Source organism: Symsagittifera roscoffensis, chromosome 6, assembly GCF_963678635.1.
Source record: "Symsagittifera roscoffensis chromosome 6, txSymRosc1.1, whole genome shotgun sequence".
NCBI lineage: Eukaryota > Metazoa > Xenacoelomorpha > Acoela > Convolutidae > Symsagittifera > Symsagittifera roscoffensis.
This window is the reverse complement of record NC_087067.1, coordinates 59284396-59308796: the sequence shown is the minus strand read 5'-3', so window position 1 is coordinate 59308796 and position 24401 is coordinate 59284396.

Genomic DNA, 24401 nt, shown 5'->3' with positions numbered 1-24401 from the left:
GATTCTTCGGCATTAAAGGTCTTCGTGACGGGATAAAAATTATACATTTGTGTTACTGGGTCATAATTGCGGAGGATGCCGTGGAGGTTAGTATCCTTGATGCAATAGGTGAAATTAAGAAAAAATGGTGAAGTGTACTTCGAGTTAAGAAACTGAAAACGATGGTGTGGTTGTCTTGATGGAGTGTGTAAATCAAAATTATTTTGTATGAAGCGATAGTATGTATATGAATTATTCAAGGACGTCACACTCCTCAGCTGCAGCTCCTCTGGAGAGCTACTCGGACATCACCTGTCCCTCCCAGAGGAACGTCTTTTTCCCATCACTCCTCCGCAGACTTCTCGAGAGCTTCGCTGCTTATCCAGACTTAACAGAGCTGGACAGGTCACACGGACTATTCGTCATTAGGTTTTGTATTTAAGAGCATATACTTCGAAGAAACATACCGACTAAAGTAGATGCGCTCTAGAGAAATCTGACTCTATTGTTTCTGAAAAACCTACACGATAGTTCTTTTAGATAATTTTGCATTTTTAGAATTCACTTGAAATCGATTCAGAATCGGTAAATTTTTGCTGCGATATGAATTTGCTTATGGATATGATTGGTTGATGATGGATATGGTTTAACGCTTAAGATTTTACGAAAATTACAATTTAGCCGCAAAGAGTATTTTGCCAGATTATTTTGAAGAAATCATAATGTAGTGTAATTACACAAGTATAGCTTGTGTTATAGTATGAACTCTTTTTTTCAAACCTAATTCGCAAATTTTGTTGCGATCCAATTGTTGCGACAAATTGTGTTCATTTTGATCCAGCTATTAAGTACACCCAATGCTAAAGACATTATCTCAGACTATTATATTACAAATAGCACGTTAGCTTAAAGGTATCATGAATCTATAGCGTAGAGGTTAGAGGACGTTTTGAAGAAGAATTTTTCTGTTAGTTGTGGGTTAGCGAAGCGGTCGTCATCTAGAAATTGGTCTTGATTAGTTCGGATGATATTATGGTCGTAATATTCTATTGTAAATTCGTTAGCTCGGGGTGCAGTGAATGTTTTTAGTGATTTTTTATATCCTATATGAGTAAATTGTCTAGGTGTTAGTGTTGCGGTGAGTCTATATAGCATATCTTTATTCTTTTCTATATCGTAATGAGTATTAGATAGTGGCAGCCAAAGGGGTTTAGTAAAATGATAATATGCTGTCCAGTGAAGTGTCGGCATTAAAACATGTTCATCTACAAAACTACGTGTGTCGTTAGTGTCGTTAGGTGTGTTTAAAGTATATTGTGGGAATGAGGGTAGGGTGATTGCTAGAAAATCTTTCGTGCTGGTGTGGTGTGGATGATTAATAAGTTCGCAGGCTGTTCCTGGTTTGGTCGGGAATGGATGGTTCGGGAATTTTCTTTTAAAAGTGCGATAAGCTCGGTGAGTGCTATTTGATGATTCGGTGGATGTGGATGGTTGTGCTAATGATGCAGTGTAAGTTGAGAAGGGTGTAGGAGTAGGTGGGTTTGAGGATTCTATTGTGGATGAAATTTGATTTATAGTGAGGATGTTAGGGTGTATTAGCTGTTGTTGTAGGGTGATAAAATTATTGAGTTCCTAGGAGATTTGGGGGGTATCTGGAGAAGTATTAGATGATCGGTCGGAATGAAATGGAGAATAGGTTGGGGTTACTTGTGAAGCATAAGAAGGAGTAGAAACGGAAGGAGTAGAAAAAACTGAGGAGTTGGTTTGAAAACTATTGGATGGAGATGGTTCGGAGTCTGCAAAGTCGTCAGGGGTTTCTATATTAGGGTTATTAAGTTGTGAAATGGAGTACAAAACTGAAAATTCTGAGTTAGTATCCGAACTCATGCTTGAAGAAGTATTAATGGTTGGGAAATCGGGTGGTGGGAAAGCAAAAAGTGGGATTATTTGGATTGGAGTATGGAGGTTGGTTGGGTGGGAATTTGATCGGTGTAAGGATCCAAGTTGTCGGCTCATCGTGGGCTAAATAAATGATTATTTTGAGACTGAAAAGCGGTGGTATGAAGTTGTTCTATAATTTGTTCATATGTATTATCATCTTGTGAATGATGTGTCATTATATGTTGTATGGGACTTTGCGATATGTTTTGTCTAAAATTTGGGTTATGTGTTTTTGCTAGGTTTCGGAAATTTCGTGGGACTAAGGTTAATGGATGGTTATGTGGTAGGGGTGGCAATTGTGGTGCGGTAGGTGTTACTTCTATGTTATTATGTTCTTCGTCGTATGTGTTTTGTCTTGTCGCTATTTTTGTATTATATTCTTTTATTTGTGCGTCTAGAAGAATTTTGTTAATTGATGATGAAAAAATTCCAAAAAATCCTGCAAATAGTATGCGTGCTACACTTGCTTGTCTATTTACTTGTGTGTGTGTATAGCGCATGTGTTATAGATTCCTTTTAAAAGTGAAAAAAGAAATCCTATAAAGTTAAACATTGCGTATAGGATAGTTAATTTTTCTAAGATGTAATAGGGCCATCCTAGAAAATCGCGAATTTCATTTTTTAGTGTAACAAAGCTAAAAATATTTATAGGTGAACTATCTTGTGGTCTGTATTTTTCACCGTTTAGATATATATAGTCTTTAATGTCTTTAAAATATCCGCAATAATCTTGTGTATAAATATCTGCAAATCCTGCGGTTTCGGCAGGTTTGCGTAGATTTTGGTCACTTGATTGTCTTTGTATAGTGTCCATTTGTGTTAATAGTTCTTGGAATTGTTGTGTTCTAATGTGGTGTTGGATATCGGATTTTGAATATATTCCAATTGATTGTAAATCAATATTTGGATTACGAGCAATAGCTCTTATCCTTTCAGGTAAAAATTTTTTGAGTGATTGCATTAACGTGGGGTATGGAGTAAGAAGATAATAGTTATCTTCATCAGGGTTCAATTGTACTACATTGTGGCTATTTTCTGATCCACATGGGACTGCGGTATCCCAAAAATATGTTCGTCTTGAAAGTGTGTCTACAAAATGTACCTTATTTTTATAAAAGATAGGGATTCTTTTATAGCATTGTTTATCTTCAAAAACATATAGTGGTGATACTTTTTTGGTACAAGTATAAAACCATAAAATGTTTCCTTCGTAGTCTAGAAAATTTGATCTATTTCCTGATAGTAAATATCCTGCGTAGGGTATTTTTAATACTGCTAGTGCGGGTGATTGTAGGATTTGTGTTCTTTCTAATTCGCATAGTTGGTGAAGTGTTTCTAATTCGGAGAGTGACATTTCTTAAAAAATTCGACTAATCGTGTAGTCTAACTTCATATCTAAGCGGATATCATAGTGGATATTACCAAAATAAGTATTATTCATTAGTGATAGTTCTTGTAAACGTGTGCTTCTAGTGTCATGTGGCTTTGGTCTTCCACCAGGTTGACCATTACTTTTTGAAAGTTAACTGGTATATATGATGTTCCTTCGTGTAGAGGGTGACCTGTGGCATAAGGGTCATTTTTTATTTTTCCAGTGGTCATGTCGAAACCTTTTTCGTATTCAACTAATATTTCAGAATATTGTGTTTTGTGAAGTGGGTTTCTGTATTTGCATGCGATTTCTGTTTCTTGATATATTTGGAAACGTGTTAATTTATTTCCGTTATTATGGAGATTTCGAAAACCAGTACTTTGTTTTCGTGATGGATGGACTTGTTGCTATCGTGTATTTTTGCTACTTGAAATGTTGTGCATGTATCTTCGGGAAACCAAACAATTGTTGCTTGTGTCCGTGTTGTAGGATCACAATAACCTTGATCGTTTTTACAAGGTAATCTAATTCCTGGATAGATCATTGTGTTGTCGGATAAATCTCGTGTGAGTTGTAATTTTTCGAGTTGTATTTTCCAATCGAAAAACATTATTTCTTGATATCCTTTATTTTTTGTGTCTGCTTTGCAGTTTGATGGATTATTTATACCAATGTGTGGTATCCAGTGCTTATCGTGTATGTCATAAGTTAATCTTCCATGTGAGCCGCTGTATGGGTATTTTTCATCTTGTTTTATATGTCCTTGATATCTTTCAAGTTCTGCTTGATGTATAGAATCGGCGAAGACTTAAAAATATACTAGTTTTCTGTCGGTGTTTTTGTTTCTTGTGATATTTAATCTGAGTAGTTCGTTTTTACAATCATCGGGATTTAGATGTAGAAGTCGTTCTATATTACTTTGATAGAATGATTCGTGGTCAAGTCGGTTTTTATTTCCGTTTGAAACTTGTGAACAGTGTAATTTCTTTTCGGAAAGTGTTGCTGTAAACTTATATCCTACGACTGTTGTTGCTCGGGCTTTTGAAAACAGTGTCGCTATTACGTTTGTAGTTTCTATAGTTTGTGGTTCCGTTTCGCATTGTGATACTTGATTTATTGCATATTTGTGTAGTGTTTTTTGTTCATTTTCTTCACAATCGTAGTGTGTTACTAATAAGTCCTGGGGTCCTGTGCGGGGAGAAGGATTTGTGTTCTGATCGGAAAATGTTAGAAAAAGGGTTTGTTGAAGTATCAATATTTTTAAAATATACATGTGTATGATAATCCTGAGTATGGGTTATAAAATGTGATGTAACCAATTATCTTTTTGGTATATCTGTCGTATTTATATATTACTTCAGTTGTTATAAATGGTGATGGTAGCGATTGAGCTGTTATATTGGGTGGGTTTAATGGGTAAGGATGTTGAGCAATGTTGTTAAGTTTAACCGTGATTTCAAATTTTAATTGTAGACAGTTTTGTTGGAGTATTTGGATGTTATGGTCACGATTGTCTTCGTGGATGTCTTGTCTATATTGTAGTCTATGGTGTGCCCAATTGTGGAGTCGGTTACTTTCTGGATGTTGTCCAAATAATTGGTGGGGGTGCTGTGAACGTGTTCCAATCTAATCTTAAAGGGATATTTGTTGATGATTGTTCTCGATATCTAGCGTCGAGGTTGTTTGGAAAATTTAGGGGGAAAGGCGTTGGTGAAATCTGGCTTATTGATGGTGTTGACGGTAATGATATTGTTTCTGGTAGTGATGATGATGTTGTTGTATCCGTGGATATATCTATTGGGTCAGTTATTAAATTTGGTTCACCTTGTGTGAATGAGTGTGTTGTCCAGTATGGTAGTCGTGATGTTTGGTTGGGGAGGTTAAAAGGATTGTCACGTATTTGTTCAGATGTTGGTGTTGAACCTAAGTAATTTGAGGGTATACTTGAGGTGCTACGTTGTGAAAGAAGTGTAGGGGTTTCCGGTAGTATGCTAATTGGGTTTTCTGGAGTACTTGGTGATGGGGATTGGTGTATATCAAAATGAACTCGGGGGATTTGAAAATTTCTATTTCGTCGTGGATGTATAATTTGTCTATTTATTTCAACTGTTTTTGGTTTTGACTAATATTTCTTATTCTACTTAATTCATGTGGTAATGTTGGGTACAAGTTATATGTTGGTTCACTTAGAGGTGCTTGTCGCTGAACTGGTTCTAATGGTTCAGATAAGCGAGCGTGTCGTTCTTCAAAAGTGTATGGGTTATCTTGGAAAGAAATTCGTGTGGATGTTTGGGGGTTTTGGGTAGTTGCAGGTTTTGTCGGGTTTTCTTGGGATGATGTCGGTGAAGACTGACTGTTTGATTGTTGGTTAGCAATTTTTGAAGGTTGTCTGATTGATTTTTCTTAGTGAAGAAATTTATGTTTATTGTAGTATTCTTCAAGGAAAAGAATTAAAAGGATTGTTGCTAAGGCAAATGTTATGATTGCCTTTTTTATACATTTGCATTTTGTCAATATTAGGGATGATAAAAATGTTATAAAAATTAGAAATTGTAAAAAAATATCTGTTCTACTAAAAATGGTTCCTATCATTTAAATAAACTTTGGGTTATCGTACCTGTGAATATGGTCAATCATTTGGGAAAGTTGGAGATATATTTCAAATAGGGAGTAGAAAACTTAAAAAATTTAAAAAAAATGATTAAAATTATTATAATAGCTTCAAAAGTATCAAAGAGAAAAATGAATAAAAAATTAAGTATTGTTAAAAAGTTTCTGAAAATGTTGAAAATTGTATGTTTAAAGAGATTAACTGATCGAGAGAAGAACATTTAAGAAACGATCTCTTGGTCGAATATTTTTTTGTTGTTTGATGCAATATTCAAGTGTGGTCGAGTTATTTATTGGTTTTTTGACAAGTGGGTTGAGTTTTGTGAAAAATTGTTGGGGGCGAATTTTATGGTGTTCGGGAGGTCTTCTTTGCTTTATTTTTATTTGTCAGTTGATCTGGGTTATTTTTGAGATTTTGTACTTTAGGCTAAATTAATATGGTCGTATTTTTACTTTAGGCTAATTTTTCATTTTTGGTTGGGGGGTTTTTGAGGTCTAATTTGGGAAAATTTTGTTGGTCCTTGCGTTATTAGATAAGGGAGGGTTATGATATTATGGTGGTTTTTATTTTAGTTGTCAAGTTTGAGTGGTTTGCTTATTTTTGACCTGGAGGTTGTAAAGTTATAGTTATAGATATGTCTGGAGTTTAATATCTTTCGTCTAATTGGTTTGTGTTATAGTTATAGAAGGTGACGGATTGAATGAGTCCTATTGTCTAATTTTGAACTAGAATCGTTGCGTGTTTGTCAGCATGTTATTTTGAAAAATGAAAGTTCAAAATGATTCAGTGGTGCAAAGATTATTTATTTTAATATTAAAGCTGTTTTTGAAATTCAACGTTCTTTAATATTTTAGATTGTGGGATGAATGTTTTGTAGTTTTTACGTGGTTGATTTCTAAGTCGTGATGACTCTCTATGTTCTGATTTCTCGACTTGTTCTTGTGGTATAATTTTTTCTATCATTTTTCTATTTTTCCTTTCTCTTTGAGGTATTTTTTGACCTAACTTTTTTGTATTGTTTTGGGTTGTAGTTGGTTTTTTATTTTGTTTTTCAAGGTGAATGCCGTTTTGTTCAGTTATTTCATATTCTGTATATGGATGATTTTGAATAACTTTTAAACCTGTGAAAGAACATAATTGAGTTAATTCGCGTAGTGCGTATTCTTTTGGTTAGTAAGGCAATAGATTGTTTCGATGTTGAACAATTTCTTTTTGGTCTGAATCGGTAATTTTATATGTTACGTCAGTAGGTTTGGCAATTATTTGGTATGGTCCTTTGCGAAGGTGTTGTAATTTTTTAGAAATTCCTTTTTGTGTATTAAAATTAGGTATTAAGACAAATGTTCTAATTTTTAAATCTGAGGCTGGTGTAAAGCGTGAATTAATTTGATCGTTAATGTTTTGTCTTTGTAACAATTTTTTGTTATTCTTTGGTAAATTTCATTGTGTTTTTTATCTCTATTTAAAATCCATTCGGTGTGTGTACCGGAGGCTAATTTAAGGTATTGTGGTTGATGAAAATGATCTTCATCATGCGTGTGTAATGGTAGGTTATAACAAACTGAGTCTTATTTTGGTTGACAAGGACCTTGTGCGTTTTTATGAGAGTTTGCTGTAAACATAATTGGTTTACGTGGCTTTTGATTAAAAACCATTTCGTATGGTGACATTCCTAGAGTTGTCGTAATTTGTGAATTATATGCTAAGGAAAACAATTTTACATTTGCTGACCATTCTGTGTATCCTGTATCATTTCCGTTTATGATACATCTAAGATATTCTTGTAGTGAACGGTTCATACCTTCGACTAAACCGTTTGTCCAAGATGCATGAGATGTACGCGGTTTGTGTTTGTTGTTATATAAGTGACATAGTGTGATGATTTCATTATTTATGAATTCTGTACCGTTGTCTGTAACTAAGATTTCGGGTAATCCGAATTTAGCTAACCAGTGTTCATAAAGTGTTGTGTAAGCATAATCGGCGTTACAATGTGGTACTGGGTTGAGTGCTACATAATGTGTAAATGCATCAACAATTACCATAATGTAGGAGTTTCCTTCAGAGGATGGTGAAATTGGTCCTTTTGTATCGAATGAAATACGATGGTTAAAATATAAACTTTGTCCTATGAAATCTTGTTTTTGTGCTATTTGTTTTTAATTTGGATAGGGTTTATTTAGCTGACATCTTATACAATCATTGCATAGTACTTCTATCCAAATTGGTGCATTTGGGAAATAAATATTTTGTGTCAAATTTGAATATGTTTTCTCTGATCCAGAGTGTCCTTTAGTGTTTTGTGTATGTGAAATGTTAAAAGCTATTAGAATCAAACTTAAAGGGAGACAGGGGACTCTAGAATCATTCAGTTTATATTCTAGAAGGTCTGTGTTTTCATTAATTGTTGTATTATTAAATTTTCGGAAATATCGGAGAAGTGTTTTATTTCCTAAAATCGTGGTATCTGCCTTTACGGGCTTAGTTTTGTATTTGTGCCATGATTTTAGTTGTCTAATTAAGGGGTCAAGATTTTGATATTGTTTCTTGATTTCAATTGTAACTTTATCTGTTGGAGGGAGAAAAATATTTTCAATTTCTAATTTAGATAGGGGAATTGTGTCAAGTGGGTCATGGAGGTCAAAGACTTGATTTATTGCGTATTTTGAATCATTTGTTTGTGGTCCTGATAAATTTATTTTATCAGTTAAATTTTCTTTTTCAACTAACGGAAAAAGGGTCTTTTTTATGCGAGTGGTGTTTTATTCATTTTTGTTGGGTGTTATTTTTTATCCATTGTGAGTATGGAATTGGTTTGAAAGTTGATGCTCCTAGTAGATCAACCTCATAATGATTTTTTTGTAGGTTACTTATTTGTAATTGTTCAATGTCAGTTTTTACTGCATATTTGTATTCTAGTCGGGGTGATGTTTCGTCTTTTGCAAGGTAAAATTTTATATTTTTGGGTATTTCAACTGTAGCTTTTCGTGGAAGTAATTCAGCTGGTGTATTTCGACTTAATGTGTCTGGTAATGCAAGATTTTTTCCTGCTGTCCAAATTATATGTAAGTTTGGAATTTTCATTAGAATTAATTGAAATCTATAAACTCGGTGATTGGAATTTGACTTTTGTGAAAAGAGAAAAATGATTGGTTTATGATCTGTGAATAGAACTGTTGGATGTTTTGATCCAAGTATCAGAAATTCATATTCTGTAAGTGTATAAATTATAGCTGTACATTCTCTCATTAGAGTTGAGAGTCGTAGCTCTGCTTGAGTGAATAATCGGGAATTTGTTGATATAAGGTTCATTTTATTTGTACCACTGTGTGATTGTAGTTATGCTGCGCCGATGCCAAAATTTGAAGCATCGCACATTGCTTAGAATAGTTGATTTGGGTCTGGAATTATGTTTGAAATTTGTTCAGTTAAAATTTTTTTAATTTCTTCAAATCGTGTTTGATGTTCAGTGGTCCATTCAAAATTATTTTGTTGTCTGAGGATATTATAGAACAATCTTAAATATAGTTGCATTTTATAAACATACTTGCTTAAGAAATTTAACATTCCGAGGAATTCTTGGATTTTGTTTTTTTGTTGGTGGTTGAAGTTTTTGAATAGCATCAAGGCGTGATTTTACTGGAGTGATTGTGTTTCTTTCTATATTATGTCCTAAAAGTTTAACTCTTGTTAAAAAGAAGTGTGATTTATCGGAGGCGGTCTTCAGATTTTCGTCCTGAAGTATTTTATGATGTGTTTTTATACATTTGCATTTTGTCAATATTAGGGATGATAAAAATGTTATAAAAATTAGAAATTGTAAAAAAATATCTGTTCTACTAAAAATGGTTCCTATCATTTAAATAAACTTTGGGTTATCGTACCTGTGAATATGGTCAATCATTTGGGAAAGTTGGAGATATATTTCAAATAGGGAGTAAAAAACTTAAAAAATTTAAAAAAAATGATTAAAATTATTATAATAGCTTCAAAAGTATCAAAGAGAAAAATGAATAAAAAATTAAGTATTGTTAAAAAGTTTCTGAAAATGTTGAAAATTGTATGTTTAAAGAGATTAACTGATCGAGAGAAGAACATTTAAGAAACGATCTCTTGGTCGAAAATTTTTTAGTTGTTTGATGCAATATTCAAGTGTGGCCGAGTTATTTATTGGTTTTTTGACAAGTGGGTTGAGTTTTGTGAAAAATTGTTGGGGGCGAATTTTATGGTGTTCGGGAGGTCTTCTTTGCTTTATTTTTATTTGTCAGTTGATCTGGGTTATTTTTGAGATTTTGTACTTTAGGCTAAATTAATATGGTCGTATTTTTACTTTAGGCTAATTTTTCATTTTTGGTTGGGGGGTTTTTGAGGTCTAATTTGGGAAAATTTTGTTGGTCCTTGCGTTATTAGATAAGGGAGGGTTATGATATTATGGTGGTTTTTATTTTAGTTGTCAAGTTTGAGTGGTTTGCTTATTTTTGACCTGGAGGTTGTAAAGTTATAGTTATAGATATGTCTGGAGTTTAATATCTTTCGTCTAATTGGTTTGTGTTATAGTTATAGAAGGTGACGGATTGAATGAGTCCTATTGTCTAATTTTGAACTAGAATCGTTGCGTGTTTGTCAGCATGTTATTTTGAAAAATGAAAGTTCAAAATGATTCAGTGGTGCAAAGATTATTTATTTTAATATTAAAGCTGTTTTTGAAATTCAACGTTCTTTAATATTTTAGATTGTGGGATGAATGTTTTGTACTTTTTACGTGGTTGATTTCTAAGTCGTGATGACTCTCTATGTTCTGATTTCTCGACTTGTTCTTGTGGTATAATTTTTTCTATCATTTTTCTATTTTTCCTTTCTCTTTGAGGTATTTTTTGACCTAACTTTTTTGTATTGTTTTGGGTTGTAGTTGGTTTTTTATTTTGTTTTTCAAGGTGAATGCCGTTTTGTTCAGTTATTTCATATTCTGTATATGGATGATTTTGAATAACTTTTAAACCTGTGAAAGAACATAATTGAGTTAATTCGCGTAGTGCGTTTTCTTTTGGGTAGTAAGGCAATAGATTGTTTCGATGTTGAACAATTTCTTTTTGGTCTGAATCGGTAATTTTATATGTTACGTCAGTAGGTTTGGCAATTATTTGGTATGGTCCTTTGCGAAGGTGTTGTAATTTTTGAGAAATTCCTTTTTGTGTATTAAAATTAGGTATTAAGACAAATGTTCTAATTTTTAAATCTGAGGCTGGTGTAAAGCGTGAATTAATTTGATCGTTAATGTTTTGTCTTTGTAACAATTTTTTGTTATTCTTTGGTAAATTTCATTGTGTTTTTTATCTCTATTTAAAATCCATTCGGTGTGTGTACCGGAGGCTAATTTAAGGTATTGTGGTTGATGAAAATGATCTTCATCATGCGTGTGTAATGGTAGGTTATAACAAACTGAGTCTTATTTTGGTTGACAATGACCTTGTGCGTTTTTATGAGAGTTTGCTGTAAACATAATTGGTTTACGTGGCTTTTGATTAAAAACCATTTCGTATGGTGACATTCCTAGAGTTGTCGTAATTTGTGAATTATATGCTAAGGAAAACAATTTTACATTTGCTGACCATGCTGTGTATCCTGTATCATTTCCGTTTATGATACATCTAAGATATTCTTGTAGTGAACGGTTCATACCTTCGACTAAACCGTTTGTCCAAGATGCATGAGATGTACGCGGTTTGTGTTTGTTGTTATATAAGTGACATAGTGTGATGATTTCATTATTTATGAATTCTGTACCGTTGTCTGTAACTAAGATTTCGGGTAATCCGAATTTAGCTAACCAGTGTTCATAAAGTGTTGTGTAAGCATAATCGGCGTTACAATGTGGTACTGGGTTGAGTGCTACATAATGTGTAAATGCATCAACAATTACCATAATGTAGGAGTTTCCTTCAGAGGATGGTGAAATTGGTCCTTTTGTATCGAATGAAATACGATGGTTAAAATATAAACTTTGTCCTATGAAATCTTGTTTTTGTGCTATTTGTTTTTAATTTGGATAAGGTTTATTTAGCTGACATCTTATACAATCATTGCATAGTACTTCTATCCAAATTGATGCATTTGGGAAATAAATATTTTGTGTCAAATTTGAATATGTTTTCTCTGATCCAGAGTGTCCTTTAGTGTTTGGTGTATGTGAAATGTTAAAAGCTATTAGAATCATACTTAAAGGGAGACAGGGGACTCTAGAATCATTCAGTTTATATTCTAGAAGGTCTGTGTTTTCATTAATTGTTGTATTATTAAATTTTCGGAAATATCGGAGAAGTGTTTTATTTCCTAAAATCGTGGTATCTGCCTTTACGGGCTTAGTTTTGTATTTGTGCCATGATTTTAGTTGTCTAATTACGGGGTCAAGATTTTGATATTGTTTCTTGATTTCAATTGTAACTTTATCTGTTGGAGGGAGAAAAATATTTTCAATTTCTAATTTAGATAGGGGAATTGTGTCAAGTGGGTCATGGAGGTCAAAGACTTGATTTATTGCGTATTTTGAGTCATTTGTTTGTGGTCCTGATAAATTTATTTTATCAGTTAAATTTTCTTTTTCAACTAACGGAAAAAGGGTCTTTTTTATGCGAGTGGTGTTTTATTCATTTTTGTTGGGTGTTATTTTTTATCCATTGTGAGTATGGAATTGGTTTGAAAGTTGATGCTCCTAGTAGATCAACTTCATAATGATTTTTTTGTAGGTTACTTATTTGTAATTGTTCATTGTCAGTTTTTACTGCATATTTGTATTCTAGTCGGGGTGATGTTTCGTCTTTTGCAAGGTAAAATTTTATATTTTTGGGTATTTCAACTGTAGCTTTTCGTGGAAGTAATTCAGCTGGTGTATTTCGACTTAATGTGTCTGGTAATGCAAGATTTTTTCCTGCTGTCCAAATTATATGTAAGTTTGGAATTTTCATTAGAATTAATTGAAATCTATAAACTCGGTGATTGGAATTTGACTTTTGTGAAAAGAGAAAAATGATTGGTTTATGATCTGTGAATAGAACTGTTGGATGTTTTGATCCAAGTATCAGAAATTCATATTCTGTAAGTGTATAAATTATAGCTGTACATTCTCTCATTAGAGTTGAGAGTCGTAGCTCTGCTTGAGTGAATAATCGGGAATTTGTTGATATAAGGTTCATTTTATTTGTACCACTGTGTGATTGTAGTTATGCTGCGCCGATGCCAAAATTTGAAGCATCGCACATTGCATAGAATAGTTGATTTGGGTCTGGAATTGTGTTTGAAATTTGTTCAGTTAAAATTTTTTTAATTTCTTCAAATCGTGTTTGATGTTCAGTGGTCCATTCAAAATTATTTTGTTGTCTGAGGATATTATAGAACAATCTTAAATATAGTTGCATTTTATAAACATACTTGCTTAAGAAATTTAACATTCCGAGGAATTCTTGGATTTTCTTTTTTTTTGTTGGTGGTTGAAGTTTTTGAATAGCATCAAGGCGTGATTTTAATGGAGTGATTGTGTTTCTTTCTATATTATGTCCTAAAAGTTTAACTCTTGTTAAAAAGAAGTGTGATTTATCGGAGGCGGTCTTCAGATTTTCGTCCTGAAGTATTTTATGATGTGTTCTAAAACTGTAAACATTTCTTCTTTTGTCTGTGATTGCATAAAAACATCGTCTAAATAGGTGATTGCGTTTTTCTTGAGTATCAGTGGTTTAAAAATTTTGCTCATAAAAGCTGAAAATGCTGTTGGTCCTAGTGAAATTCCATAGAATAGGCGGTTGAATTCATATTGTTGATTTCCAATAACAAATTGTGATAAACGTCGTGATTGTTCATCTAGTGGCATTTGATTGTATGCACTATTCATATCTGCCGTTGTAAAGTATTTTCCGTTTATTTTTGTTAAAATAACTTGTATTGGTTCAATAGGCCAATTGCATTTTGATTCGTCTATTAGTGAATTGAGGTATCTAGCGTCTAAAACTATTTTTAATGATTCTCTTTTTTTGCTAGGATGATAACAGGGTTAATAAATGTGTTACCTTTTGGTTTTTCTTCTTTATTTACTGGTGAGATAATTTTGTATTGTATCTAAAAAGTAATCTGTTTACGTTGTCATGTAAATGAATTGGTACTTTGCTAGCTCTTTGTTTTTTGAAAACTGCGTGAGGTTTTAACGGGAGATGTAGTGATGAACTGATTTTTCCAACATCAAATTTTGATGTTGCGTAAACTGTTGATTATTTTAATAGTTGTTTTGCTAGTTTGTCAAATTCGATTTGCGTAATTTGTGAGTGTTCAAAATTAAACATCGTTAAAAATTGTTGTTGTTCTTTTGTGTAATTTGTTATATTGAATGTTGGTTTAAAATATGGTGTTTTTGTGAAATAATATGTGTTTCTCTTTTCATTGCTTTTTATGTTATTTATGGATAGTTCTTCATTAAGAATTGTGGATTGGCAAATATCTAATAATTGGAGTATATTATTTACGCGGTATGCTATTTCATGTATGGGTGAGATTGTAGCGTTTGTTTCGCAATATCCTAAAAGTCCTAAGGGTAATGTTACTTGATACGGTGTATTGTTGTACACGTGTAGCGAAAAGATGTCGGAATTCGGGTTTTTCAAATATTTTATAGATGAAATCGTGATTTTGAAAAACTTGTGAATAGGTTTAAATTCAAAGTCTGACATAAAAAGTTGTTGTTTATTTTGACTTTTATCATGCTGGTGAACTTGTTTTATTGAAAAGTTATATGTATTTTTTGATAGTGAAAGGTGTTTCCGTTGTATTTTATAAATTGGATAGAAATTTGAGAAGAACGGTGGTTGTTTATTTAATCTTTGAAAAAATGTTAGAGCTGTATTTTTTGTTTTTGTGTACTTATCTTTGACCAGTATTTTACTATTCAAGATTTTGATTGTTGGTATATATTTTGATTTGAATGGTATGCCATTGATATTGTGTTTTATATCAGTAATATGAAATATTTGTTTAAATGGTTTGCTTAGAATTTTATTTTGTTCCATTGTTCTTGTGGGGAGAAGGAATAATTGGATTTTTCCATAATTTACTAATGTTGATCCTTGTGCTGTTGCTAGTTTACTAGAGGTTGCAAGAGGCGTTAATTTTGGATGTAATCTTTTGATTTCATTCCATGTGGGAATATTAATTATGTTTGATTCTGCTCCTGAATCAATTTAAAATCAATTTTAAGATCTGGTGGTTGAAATTCTTTGTTTCTTGGACTTTCTAAGTGAAATGGTATCGTCCAATTTTTTTCTCTGGGTTGTTCTTTTTGTATATTTTGATAAATATGATTTGTGTTTAAACATTATGTTTTGTCTTTTTCATCGGGTTGATTTACCGTGTTAATTTCGTTTATTTCTTGTGCAGTTTGTGTAGTATTTATGGATTCAATATAAAAATTGTGAAGGAGTTCCAATTGATTTTCATATATATGTGATGTAAAAGGTTGTTCATATATGACAGGTTCGTAGTCGTTTTCGACTGCTATCATATTTACGGAGATGGTATTTTCTGTATCACTTTCTGTATCTGATGATTCACAGTTTATTTGGTTTTTTGTAGTTCTTTACTTCCTGTGTCATCAATACCTGGGGGGTCTGATGTTGTTTCTTCGTTTGACTGTGCTCGAGTAATATTTCTTTGATGTTTTGGTGTACTACTTCTGTATCGATGTTTAGAATTATTATAATGGTTATTATTCCTATGTGGTGACTGGGAATAATTTCTATATTGATTATTATAACTTAAATTTCGGTTTTGTGAATTATTCCGTGATCTGTTTTGATAATTGTTAGTTGATCTGTGATAGTTTGATCTATTATGTGAGTTATTTCTTGATCGATTGTTCGGGTAATTCGGATTTCGATTGTTCGAATAACTTCTATTTCGATTATGTGAATAGTTTCTATTTCTGTTGTATGATGAGTTTCGTGATTGATTATTGGAATAATTTTTATTTCTTGGGTTTGATTGGGAACTGGATCTGGAAACAAATTGTGTTGCCTTGGAATTTGATCTCGAATAGTTATTTCTACTATTTGATCGATTATAATTATTTTGTGAATAATTCTGTGTATTTCTTCGTTCTGGTGATCTTCCTCTATAACTTGAGTTATATGGTGATTGAGTCCTTGTGTAATTGGTGTTGTTCGGAAGTGGTTTTCCTGAACTGTTGTTACTATATATATTTTTGATTGGTAGATTTAGATCTTTTTTCATATATTGATAGAACGATTTATTTGGTTCTTTATGCTTTTGAGGTTTGTTTTGGTTATCTTGTTGTTTTTGTCTACATTCGGAAATACTGTGTCCGTATCGTCGGCAATAATTACACCATTTTTTGAAAGATGGTTTGCCTTTAAAGTTTGGGTGTTTTTCATAAATATTTAGTATTTCAGTGATTTTTTCAACTAGGTTTGTATCTGATTCCTGTATGTTATTTATTTGTGTAGTGTTTGTTTCAATTCGATTAACATATTCTAGTTTCAGATTTTCTGTTTCTTCAAGTTTCATTGTGATTTCGGCTTGCTCTAGTTTGTCTACTAGTGTTCGTAAATCTAAATCTGGCTCTCGAATTGAAGAAGGATGAGATGCTCTCTTTTTTATTGCTATTTTTCTTAATTGAGAGGTTAAGATCATCATTAAAATTTCTGTCATTTTTGTGTTTTTATAGTCATGTGTATTAAGTGAATATGCTTTTCGAACTAGTGTTTCGATACGTACTGCTAATTGTTTGATGGTTTCATTTGGTAATCTGCGAATTTCATTACATAAAACTCTTTTGAAAATTCTTGTATAAATCTTTTCCCATCTGATTTTATTTCTATAGGTAATACTGAAAACCATTTTTGAGCTGCGCCATCTAAGGTTGTTTGTATCAATGCTGTGCGTCTATGTATCCAATTTTGATGTAGTGGCGTATTAATTGGTTCAGGTCCTATATTCAAAATCAAATTTGCTGTTACTGCATTTAAATAATCTTCTACAGAATATTCAGGATCTGTTCCTGTAAATACCATCAGTGGTTCATTTGATGTTATTGATGATCCACCTATGAGGTATGGATTCATTGTCATCTGTAGTGATTCTGCGGCATTTGGCATTTGCGAAAAGTTTGAAAGTTGATTTTTTGTTATTTCGTGTTGCTGAAGATAATATGGAAGTGGTATTTCATTTTGCATTTGAGTTGGTTGATACGAGAGCATAGTCATTGTGTTTTGTGGTTGAATCGGTTGAAAAGATTGTGTTTTAGTTGGATTTGGCATATGTATTGATTGTTGATTTCTTGTATCTGTTGGGTTTAGAGAAAAAATTCTATTATTTGTATGAGGTCGTCGCGATCCTTGTGTGCGATATTCTTGGATATATGGTGCAAAAATGCCTGGTGGTAAATAATCATCATCAGATGATAAGTAATCCGTATGATGAGGTGCTTGCTTTTTGTTTTTATTTTGTTGAAAGAATGGGTAATTTTCACTATGATCCTGTGGAGGATGTGAATTAGTTCGAAAATTTACTGAGTTGGTTGTTGTCATTGGGTTATCCTAATAGTGAGAACATACGTGATTATTATTTTTTCGTGGGGGGTAGTTTGTTTTTGACGAATGTGCATAATTATAATTGTGTTCTGCAAAAGTGTTTCTTGTGAACGTTTTTTGTGGTTTTGATGGTACTGTCATGGGTCTATATGTTTGATAATCCATATATCAATATTTTGGAGCAACCGAAGGTTTAACGGTTGATTGTAAGGTTACTTGTGCCAGTGAAGTATTTGTATTTCTTGGTGTTGTTAAATTTGGATGTATTGGTGAAATACTTTGTTGTGTAGTTGTTGTTGTTTGGACAATTTCTTCATTTATAAAGTGTGATGGTGTTTGAATATCTTGTTGTGTAAGATTTCTAGTTCCATTATGGTTTTCATTGTGTATGACGGTCGAGTTTAAACTGTTATTTCGTGTATCAGGTAAAAATGTATTGTAGTTCAATGGTGTTGCATTAATGGTTAGTGGTACTACTTTTACATAATCTCTGTGGTAAGATATTGTACTTATTGCTTGACTTGAGATGGATTGTGGATATTTATAAATGTAGGATGAGACCATTCAGGGTCCCAAACGTAGTCTTATTGTTCTGTAATGGCAGTATCATAATTTGGATTTTGAGGTCTAAAATTTTTTCTTACTTGTGAAATCAAGTCTAAATTATGTGTGAAATAATCTATTATAAACCATGCCAAAATTTTTTGTAAGTCATGTTTTGTGTGTTGTGGAAAATCGTCTTTAGTGAAATTTTCTTTGATTATATGTAGAAAAGTTGAAAATAATGTAATTTCATGTCGTACTTTTGCATGTTTGGATGTTTCAGTTGGTTAGATATTTTGAAATTCTGTTTTTTCTAATATAGAAATATAGGTATATATTATTGCAAAAACTTCGTTAGTGAATATAGAGTTTGCTCTTTGTGAATTATGATATTGTATGCTTTTGATATATTCTAAGAATACTTTTGAAATTTCTAATTCAAGATCATCTGTTTGAATTACGTATTTAGAGATGATTCGTATTTGGTGTGCTGAATTCTATGGTGTAGATTCCATATTGCTGTGTTAAGTTACATATATCTTTCAAATAATGTTCGATAATTTGTCTTTTGATTTTTACATCTGGGAATTCTGCTTTGCATGGACTGATTCCGGGTTCAAACAAATTTAGGAGTAAATTCTTGCAAAAATCATGTTCCCCTCTATTATCGGGTGCATCTATGAGGAATGGGTAAACCTCTTCGTCATCTGGACTATTGTCACTTTGAGAGTGGCTCATTTTTTCGTTTAATGACTGTTATTATATAACTATCGATGTGTCTAATTGGTTGATAACAATTATACAAGTGTACTGGTTTGTGTTTGTATTGCTTTTTTATTCTTCTTTTTCCTCTTTTTGATGAATTTGAAGTTGTTCCTGAATCGGAAAAATATAATTGATCGTGAATGGGACAATTTTTATCAATTGATTTTTTTAATTTGTAGAGTTCATCTAAATTGCTGGCTTCTGATTCTGAAAATTCGTTTCTATTTTTTGAAAATCTTTTTCGTGTGATTTGTTTTTGTTTGTTTATAATTTTTCTTTTTATTGTTTGTCGTTTTGTTCTAGTGTATCCAACTGTTTGTGTATGAGGTGTGATGACAAGATCGTATTTTTTGTTAACTATCTCACAGTTGTGTAAAACGATTGTTTGTTTATTTCCTAGATTTTTTAATGACATAAGGTTTAGGATGAGGGATGCAAAAAGTTGTTAGTTATCTCTATTTTCTTAGACTGTTAGTCCTTACACTTTTTTTGGTTAGCTTAACCTGGGTCTTTTTATTTAGGGTCGGAGAGAAAAGTATATCGATTCCGAGGAATGATTTTTTACTTTCTCGAGGCTAGTCTAAGCTAAGGAGTTAACTTACGTAATCTTACTTAGGGATAGTGATTGTGTTCAAGGGTTGGAGAATAGTAAATCGATCCACAAGGTTCAGGTATAATTAGAACGCAAGTAGTTCGTTAGGTACTATTTTAAACTTACTAAGTCTAAGATATATTCTGGGTCTGGTAAGAGGAGGGTTCAAGTGAAGAATAACCGAAGTTCTTCACTGTTTATCCTAATTTGAATGGTTAGTTTTATTTAAAAATTTCTATTATCCTGGGTCTTTTGGAAGGGTTGGATAGTGAATCGTCGTTTGAGGTCGTTAGACACTTGCTAAGTGTGTAGGGGAGAACAAAATTGTTCTTTTTGATCCAAGGATAGGCCTTGATGATCAGGTTTTAAATTTGGTGAAATAGAAAATTTATTGAGATCCAAGGATAAGCCTTGATGATCTAATTTTAAAATTAAGTGATTTTAAGTTTAAAATGGTTTAAATTTATTTAAGAAAAAGTTTTAGTATTCTAATGATTTTAGTGAGTTTATGATTGCTGTTATGTTTAGGTGATGAAGCTGGGACAACAGATGATTTTATGATTACTAACAATTTATTGTCATGCTACTAATTTTTATTTTCATTTTCAATAAATATTTTTCAAACATGTTTTATATAAGGCTGCAGAAATTAAGGAAACGATCTGAGATCTTTTTATCAATCGTTATTGTATATTAATAATTTTGTTTAGCGCCTGAAACGATCATGAAGATTGACTTCAAAATTTTATGTTTGCAGATGAAAATCTAAATTCATTGCTAAGAAGACTCTAAATATAAAAGTTTGTGTTGGCTTTTGCCGTACGATCATAAAACTATTTGGTAAGTTTCTACTTTGTCGTATATCGTCTTTTGTTCGAGATCTTCTTCCAATTCCGGGTAGTTCTATTATCGTTCGGAATATCGGCTCTGATCTATTGAGTCGTAGAGACATTTCGATTAAATTATTATCGTATAACATTTTGAAAATGTTTTGTCTAAATTCTAATCAATTTTTGGTTAATTCTAAGCTATTAAGGTCTTATTCGAGACTTATGGTCGCACCAGATGAGTTATGGCCGATGTGGTTAACTCATAGAGTAATTTCGGATAGGGTACACCGTCTCCTCGTCACGCTATCTTATTTTCGGCCGGATAGATTCGTGCAACTTCTTAGTCTAATACCGATCCTAATCTTACTCTTATACTTTCTAGTCTCAGGGTGTTTTATCTAGTCTCTGCTAGGCTCAATAGATCTAGGGTATACTGGTTTGTTGCGGCTGCTGAAGTTCTCTTGGAGAGACAACTAATTTCTAAGTTAAATTCAAATCCCTCTGGTGCTGAAATTTCAAGTAATTTCAGCACTTACAAATAAGTGGGTTGTTAGTTAGATGGATCATGATTGGTTTATATTAAATACTTTACAGTGGTAAAATATCTAGTTTATCCAATCATAAAATATAGTTTAGATCAGGTTCCACAATGTATGGTTAGTATGGTATCATGCATGGCGCGACGTATGGTTACTATGGTATCATGGATGGCGCGACCTATGGTTACTATGGTATCAAGCATGGCGCGACGTATGGATACCATGGAAACATATATGGCGCGACGTATGATCAACAAAGAATCATATTTGGCGCAACATAGAAACTGAATAATCAAATAAATTCAATATTCTCGTGGGCATCCAAAAAGTGCGCTGAACGACCTCAAAGACGTTGGTAGTAAAAATCTTCTTTCCGCCGTTCAGAGCAAAAACTTGGTTCCCAAGCAAAGCACATTATTATCCGATGTAGAAAACTTTACCTGATGACGCCGAAAAACATACCTGGTGATGATTAAATAATTTTCATAAAACTGTCTAAAACAAAACAAGCTTTTCAGAAATATGAAAGATTATCAATACATAAAATAAAATAATTACCATCAACAAAAACTATTCAACAGAGGCAAAGCAGAGCAAATTAATTTCAAGGGATGTTTTTAAGATTTTGCATTGTAACGGTTCCAGCAGTAAACAAATTGCGGCTAAAGTTTCTCAAGTGCCACAAAAAAAATTATTTTGTTTTTTGCGCAAGTTAATAAGGAGACTGAGCTAAAATTTTGGAAATTCAATTTGTAACAGTTAGTTTGCATCTGAAAGGTTCCTATAGTTTTTTTCTTGTCAAAGATTAGCAAAAAAAATAGTTAAAAATGACGACTTAGTTCACATTATTTTACTCAAATTTGTTGAAAGACAAAAAGTTGAAAAATTCTATCAAAATTGTATGAAGTCGCATAACTGATTTCAACTTAAATAAAATCATTGTTTAGAAAATTTGTGTATATGATCCATATTAAATCGATTGTGATCGATTGCAATTAATTTCTTGTCAGTAGAATTATGGCGGGGTGTTTTCAGCCATATTTTACAGCCATAGCTTACAACCATAGTTTAAGCATAGAAATTACGTTTCAAAACCGAAATACTTCTGTACGTCAAAAAAAGCTGCGCCGCGAATTAAGCAGATTTTTTTGCTCTAAGACATGACAATTTCTTCTTGGCGGCTTGTTGAGCTCCTACTCCTACTTTTTCTGGATATGAACTATTGAAGATTTTTCACCAATCTTCACGCATTTTTTTTTCCAAAAGTATCTTGTCAGCTTACCCCCTCAAAATTTGAAAATGCAAATAAGCCTCGAAATATACAAAAATTTTGTCAATTTTGGTTGTGCTGTTGCCTTCTCTACTAAAAATAGCGCCATTTATGGTGCGACGTATGGTTTGCATGGTAGAAAAAAATTAAACTTTAATAAAAGGATATTTTGCACTACAGATACTTTTTCTCAGTCGTTTTTGTCAATCAACCTCTATTTTACGGTTTTCTAGAGAAAAAAAATTGGTGAAAAATCTCTTCCATACGTAGCATCATATATGTTGCGACGTATGATTTGCATGGTGAAAATTTTTGATATTTTACCAACAGCTTGCATAGCGATGAGAAACCGTTTTATTACTATTTTACTCCGTTAAAAAGCTATTTTGAGGGTTTTCGAAACCAATGTATGGGCCAAGTATGATTAGTCATTTTCCATGCAAATCATGCATGGATGTCATGGTTGCGCATTATCTTCTATGGTGGGCAACCCGGGCTAAGCTAACTTTCCCTTATTGTTTCGACCATTGAAAATGGGGATGGACTTTGTATTCGGTTGTTTTAGTTTTTTTTCCACGCAAATTTGGTACCACAATTAGTCATCAGACTAGGTTGAGTGATATATCTTATTGAAGCCCTTTCAGTCGTGATTCCAACTACTTAAAAAAAATTCCGAAAAAATTTCTCTGTCGAGAAAAGCTGGTTTGAAATTTTTTTTCCGTCTTAATTCGAGCAAATAAAGCAAGCGAGCAGCCTTACAACAGCTGAATTATGCACAATTTAAGACCTTAAAACTTAATTTTAAACACTTAAACTAACTTTTGGAGTTTTTTTAGCTTCATTTTGGGAACCAAAAATTTCAATATCTCTGCGAAAAATATTGAAAAAGAATTTTTGTTTAGTTTTTCTAGTCATTTTTCAACAATTTTTGTCTAATTTGTCTATATTACTATGACTGTTTAATATGCCTAAATAATACTTTTACCTCAGATCCTTTTTTCACACGAAGCAGAAAAAACTCCACTAATATGGAAAAAAAACGTCCTTAACCGTAGTTTTCTAAAGACTATGGTCGGAACATTGTGCTACTTGCACAGTAACCGGCTATCCTTGTTTTTTTTCCTTTTGTTTTTCATGCAAAATCAGGTTCCTCTAATAATCATCGGACTGGGTTGAGTGATATGGCTGAATATGGCTGATATGGCTGATCGGACTGGGTTGACTGGGTTGAGTGAATTTTTTCGGAGGGCTTTATCATGGTAAAGCCCTCTGAGTCGTGATTCGAGAAACATTAAAATCCCAAAAAAATGTTCTAGAATCCAGAAAAACCAGTTTGAAATTTTAAATTTTTAGTTTATGTTCGATCAAGTAATGCGAGCGAGCAAGCCTATTTATGCCTAATCTAGGCTTTTTTGTTGCAACTGAGATATCTTTCTTACGTTTGTTGTAATTTTACCAACTCGAATTGTGAAAATGTCATTTTTGTTTGTTTTTCCTTTTCTTTTTTCTCGGTTTATTAGGTTTCGGCATGTTTTACATCGGCTTAGTGGCCTCATAGTACATGTCTTGATGAGCCTTGTTTTGTGAACGCCCCCTCTCCCCCCTCAGTGATTCGATCACTTGCCGACCTAAAGAGTCCCTTTGTACTATTTTGAGATATCCTTTTCTGGCTGACGAATCGTAAAATTTTTCTAATTTATACTAATTTTATTGGGGAAGCGCGCGCCAAAAAAACGCCATTTTGTGGTCAAAATTTTCAAAAAAAAGTGTCTAAAAACAATTTTTTTTGGCCTATTTTTTCAAAATTTTGCCTGCGGCGCACAAAGTTTTTGCCAAAACAAGGTGTTTTTATGCTTTGAGAGAGCTCGGAATATCAATTTGATCGACCTAAAAAAGATCGACAGAATTTTCGAAAAACGTTTTTTTTTCTTTTAAGTTTTTTTCCCCATTGTTTTCGAGTATTTTCGAGCTCAGCTTCGCATCTGTATTTATATTTTTGCTTAATTATTTTTTATTAATATTTATTAATTGTTGTTTAATGACTTTTTTGTTCTTATATCATTTTATTTATTTATTTTTTAAGAATAATTTTATGAGGAGTTCAAATTAGTCTCTCTGATGACAGCTTTTGATTAAACTGCTTGGCTCAATTGCATTTCTAAACTTTCTAAACTTCAATCTCCTTCATCTACAAAATTAATTAAAAAGAGCAATTGACCTATTTCGAAAAATTTTGCATGCAAAATCTAATTTTTCAGTCCGATTTCGTGTTTCAAGGTTGTCTGAAAAAAAAAATCTGGGTGCAAAAATCTGTCAAAATGGTACGATTTGCGAACATTGATCTAACTTAAATGTCTGTTGAATGAAGCAATTT